Here is a 6,000-nt window from a genome sequence, read left to right as displayed (position 1 = left end):
CTATTTCAAAGCCGAATGCTCTGAAATAACTTTGAGTCATTTCCAAAGCCTGGCAGGAAGTAAAAGTCACAGGATTGTCAGTCATTGTATTCCAGGCATGTTTTAATACCCCAAATTTGGCAGAGGAGAGACAAATACCTGCCCAACAGTACCAGCTACAGAAAATGGCTGTATGCAGTCCCTCAAATATTCCCTTTTTGCAGTTTTCACCTGTACATGTATCACTTCCAGAAAATAGTACCTCACAAAACAGGGGCTGAGGAAGAGATCTGTCACCTACGAGGGTTTTTATTTTTTCTTTTACACAACTTTTCATTTACTTCTCAGTTTAATGCAGACAGTCATGTTGGTTTCATATCCATTTAATCAAATTAATTTAAAATATTTTTCTTTGAACAACTGTAGAACATATCCAAACAATGCCCTTCAGCTTCTGATCCAGGACAGCATCTAAGCAGCCAGTTGTAAGGGTTTGGTTCAGACCATGAGCTTTCATGGAGAGATGAAAAAGAGGCAGGTTCAAAAAGAGATGTGATCAGGCCTGCCTGAAGAACAGCCCTTGCAGAGGCATTGAGCTGGATAAAAAGTTTGTCCAGAACCACATCAGCCAGCACAAAATGCATGGACTCTGCCCAGTCAAGAGCCAGCAATCAAAGGGAGAAAGAGCTTGATTAAAGCGACAGACCCTGAGCCATGTGCAGAAGGGACAATGCACCAAAGAGGCAAGAGGATGCAAGTCTGTGACAAGTTCACAGAGTGGGGTTTAAACTTTAGTTTTCCTCTAGTCGCTTTTGTTCAAGTTGCAGATGGTTTCTCTAAGTCAGTGGATTCCCCTCAATCAATATTCCTCATCTGTTTATATATGGTTTTTTTCCTTCAAATATCCATGGTATTACTTCATTCTGAATAGGGGGACAAAAGTCCAGCGACAACATTCCAAAATCATTGTTTTGGAATTAAAAACATTCCAAAATTATTGCAGCTGTTCTTAAAACAGAACTTGACAAATAAAGAAGCAAAGCACTAATGGCTTTATAAGGAGGATTTTAGCAAAACTGCAAGCATCCACATAACCTTATGGCTGTCCACAGGCACAACCTCCAGCAGCTGGCAGACCTCAGCTGTGCTGGGCAGCAGCCACTGCAACACAGGCACCCATATCCCAGTGCCCCACAAAATCATAGAGAAGCTTAGGCTAGAAGGGATCCCAGGGATCATCTAGTTCCAAGCCCTTGCCATGGACCGGGATACTTTCTGCTAGACCAGGCTGCTCAGAGCCCCATCCAACCTGGCCTTGAACACTTCCACGGATGTGGTATCCACAGCTTCTCTGGGTAACCTGCTTCAGTGTCTCACAGAGGTGTCTGATGGAGCCCAGCTCCATGGGGTTATTTTCAGTTGTTTTAAGACTGACAAGTAATTATTTGATTCATTACAAGTCTGTACACAGTTTTTACTTCACTTTCCTAAGGTACCTGCAAAAGCCACAAAATCACTTGGCCAACTCCTCTGCTTTCCATACTCCCTCCAAATCTGAACCATTTCTGAACCTCATGATGGAGGTTCAGACTACAAACACATTTGACAAAGGGAATGGGTTCTTTTATTTTCCATAAACCAGCACTCATTAGACCCAAAATCACTGTAAATTATTCTCCTTAAATCAAGATAAAAAAAGGTTCTACCTTATTAAGGCTGATCACAGAGCACTTCCAATGCTGCAAGACACACTCAAGGCAAGAGGCAGAACAGCCTCACAGCAGCACATGCTTGCCTAGGAACCAAGTTATAGCTCACTGAGCAGTTTAACATATTAAAATGTGCACCGTCACTGCCTGCACAATGCACAGAGTAAACTACATCTCTGCTTTCTAATCTTACTGGAAAAGCTTCCCTGTAGACAGTTTGGAGATCTTGCCTGAACATAGACAGTGAGTGTACAGTAAACAATGATGTGGTACTTAGAGGGAAAGGCCATGCCTGGAAGCTGAAGGGAAGCTGTGATAAATTGCACTGACAAAAAATGCTCCTTCATGGTACAAGTCTGCAGACTTTGTTTGCAATGCTATGAAGAGGAGCTTCTGGGAAGCCATGGGTTTGGTTGGAAATGAAGCAGAAAAAAGAGACAAGGGATTCTAACGTGGTTGAGAAAAACCAGAGTTCAATGTAGCCAAGATCAGTAGCTTGAAGTTTAGGGGTAGAAGCTTTTCCAGCTGCTCAGGACCTGCATCCCATCCTTCTTTCCTCACAATGTGGGCTGATGCTCAGTGAGGTCACAGTGTTCCGCATAGCATCATAGTCATCAGCACATGGACGTGGGAGGCATAATAGAGGAGAAAACTAGCAGAAAAGAGCAGAATGAGCAACTCATGTTCTGTGGACAAAAACACCCAAAAATTTCCACCTCATCTGGGACAATACCTGTGGCTTACACAGTGTTTTCAGTCCTGCTTCCCCATCAAAGAAAGCTTGTCACTCCAACCTCTTCCCATAGCCAGGATTTTCAGTAATGCCAAGCTACAATTTGTCTGCCACCTCCCACTCAAGCTTTCACACTCCTGTTCTTCACAGTGTGCACAGCACACAGGACATGCTGCCTTGCTGAAGGACCACATCAGTACTTCTCCTATCAGGATCACGAGACAAGGGCATTTTCACTGTGGTTTTCTTATGTCGGAGGTCAGCCCCATGTCACAGCTCCCTGTTTCGTTTGTCATGTCCCCCCCATAGTGCACCTTTACACAAGGCCACCTGTCGGGGTCCCTCCTCCCTTTACTTCACGTGTGTGCAAACCCACTGCTGCCATGCTTTTGGTTTGGAGTGCAGCACAAAGCAGGACTGTTGTTTCCACAGGGTGGTTGAATTAGCCTTTAAGTCTCTGCCAAGAAGAATCCTGCTGGCACACACCACATCAGACCATCCAGCCTTACAGACATGTATAATGATTAAGGTAGGAATTACTTTTCCTCCTGCCATACCCCAGTGCCTCTCAACTTACACAGATGCATCTAAGCTCTTTATCTACCAACTTGCAGAACACAGAACTCTTCATGTTCAGTATTTCGTGGCGGATATTGATAAAATCTGATGCTCTTAATGAGCAGGAAGTCATTCAGAATAGCCAGAGAATTATATTCTTTTTTTTAAATCAAGTTCTTCCCTACTAGTGGTAAATCCATTGAAACCCATTGGAATGTTACATTATTTCTTACCTTGAAGTGTTATTTCACTTCCTAATAGAACCCAGTTAATCTAAATTGTTTTAAAGCCACATCTAAACAGATTCCAAAAACCCAGCACCCTAAATGGGAGGAGGGAGATGGGGAGCAGAAGGAAGCTCCCATAATCCAAGGAGACCTGCTACACCACTTAGTCACACAAGCTATGGGGCTGAATGCAATTCACCCAAGGGTACTGGGGGAGCTGGTGGAGGTCCTCATTGAGACACTTTCCACCATTTCAGAGTCACAGACTGGTCAAGGTTTAAAAGTACCACCAGTGGGCCATCTAGTCCAACATCCCTGCTGTGGGTGTTATTTACCTGGACTTTAGTAAAGCCTTTGAAACTGTCTCCTGCAGCATTTTCCCAGAGAAACTGGCTGCTCATGGCATGGATGGGTACACTGCTCAAGGGGTAAAAAACTGCCTGGATGGCCAGGCCCAGTGAATAGTGATGAATGGAGTTACATCCAGCTGCTGGATGGTCACAAGTGGTGCTCCCCAGGGCTCAGCACTGGGGCCACTTATGTTTAGTATCTTCAACAACCTGGATGAGAGGATCAAGTGCACCCTCGGTCAATGTGCAGACAACACCAAGTTGGGCAGGATGTTGATCTGCTGGATGGCAGGAAGGCTCTGCAGAGGGATCTGGACAGGTTGGATTGATGGGTCAAGGCCAGGGGTATGAGGTTCAACAAGGCCAAGTGTCAGGTCCTGCACTTGGGTCCCAACAATTCCAGGCAGTGCTACAGGCTGGGGCAGAGAGGCTGGAAAGCTGCCTGGCAGAAAAGGACCAGGAGGGGCTGGTTAACAGCAGCTGAACATGAGCCAGCAGTGCCCAGGTGGCCAAGAAGGCCAAGGCCATCCTGGCCTGGGTCAGCAAGTGTGGCCAGCAGGACCAAGGCAGTGATTGTCCCCCTGTACTCAGCACTGGTGAGGCCACACCTCAAATCCTGTGTTCAGTTCCAGCAAGGACATTGAGGTGCTGGAGAGTGTCCAGAAAAGGGCAACAGAGCTGGTGAAGGGTCTGGAGAGTGAATCATATGAGGAGTGGCTGAGGGAGCTGGAACTGCTTAGCCTGGAAAAAGAAGGCTCAGTGGGGACCTGACAAGTAAAGATGAGACAGTGGAACATGGAGCCAGTTCTAGATGCTGCAGCAGAAATCCTGCTGAAAATGTGGTGGCCACGCCAGGGCAGGGGCACTTTCTTGAACCTGTATTTACAAATGCTTATCATCAAGCCCAAGGTAGTCACCATGCTCTCTCAATGCACTGCTCTTTCCCCTTCCCAGCACTATTAATAGCCCTATATCATAAATTCCCAGCACTGATGAAATCATGTGCAGTGGATGGAGCATGCATTGCATCATCCCAGTGTTTTCTCAATTCAGTCTCAGAATGGAGATTTCATGTGTTAGAACTGATAAAATCAGTCTTGTAGCAATAGATTTTTCTCAGTTCCTCAAATTCTGCCTGACAATAAACCTGAGCCTGTGTTACCTCCACACTGCATTATGCTGAAAGAGTCCTTGTGAGGCTGAATGTATAGATGCTATAATAAGTCACGTGTGCCGTGGGGAAGTGCTAAAACCCCCACACAAATCCCATGGGCACAGCTAGGTCAAATGCTACATGAATGCTTTCAACTGTGGCTGTCTACAACTTTGTACTACAGGCCAAAAGGTATTTAATAGACTGTACTTCCTGGAGCTTGAAAAGCTGCTCCAAAATACACAAAAAGCCAACTCCATTTGGTTATAAAAGCATATAAAATTACAGATATTAACAAATGCAGGGAAATCAAGTAGTTTCTGACAAAGCAGAAGCTAACACAGTCCCCTGCTGGAAAAATATTGCAAAAACATGCTATTTCTGTATTGTTCATCTATGTCTACTGCAAACACACAGCTATCATAGGCTGCTTGACTGACAAGAGATGGCTAGCAAAGCCTGAGCAATACACTAAGAAAAAAATAAATTGTTTGGGGAATCTTACCAGGCCTACATATGACAGCAGAATGGACATTAGGGAAAGGTTTGTCCTGGTTTCAACTGGGACAGAGTTCATTTTCTTCTTAGCAGCTGGTACAGTGCTAAGTTTTGGATTCAGTGAAATGTGCATGGGGCCTTCCTTGCCCAGGCTGGTTAGCACTGCCATGTTATTGAAAAGCCAGCAGGTAGGCCTGCAAATGTACATGGCACACCCACACAAATGGGGGATGGGATGGATTCATGGCCGTTCAAGACAGTGCTTGGGGAAAAGAATATCACAGAAGTGAGCTCTGCCATGCACAGAGGAGAGCCTGTGCATGTCCAACAAAGAAAGGGAATGAGATCAGTGAGAATCTGCAGGAACTAATGGGAGCACCTGAGCAAATTTTGGACTGTGAAGACCTGCATTAAGTAATTGGCACCATGGTTGTAACTTTTCATTGTAACTTGCTGGACTGTAGCTCTAATTTCCTCCTAAGGACACAAGAATTATATTTAGGCCTGGACAGTGGTTTTAAGGCAGCCACTCAAATCAATGGAGAGCTCAGGAGGTTAATTGAGTTCCAAATCCAGGCTCAGCTCCCCTTCCAAGATAGTATTTGATTTGTGTGTATTAAAGAGAAAGCTCAAGTGCTGAGCACACAAGGTAAAATATGGCAAGTCTACATCCGTTTTCCAGATGATGAAGCATGCCTTGCAGAGCAGATTCATCTCAGATTTCATCTCAGCATTTCTCCAAAGGGCAAAGTCCCCTTTTCTAGCACGCTTCAGCATCAGCACTGTGGGGCTT

The sequence above is a fragment of the Aphelocoma coerulescens genome, chromosome 1 (assembly GCF_041296385.1).
Source record: "Aphelocoma coerulescens isolate FSJ_1873_10779 chromosome 1, UR_Acoe_1.0, whole genome shotgun sequence".
In the NCBI taxonomy this organism is placed as follows: Eukaryota; Metazoa; Chordata; class Aves; order Passeriformes; family Corvidae; genus Aphelocoma; species Aphelocoma coerulescens.
Note: the sequence above shows the minus strand (reverse complement) of the source record.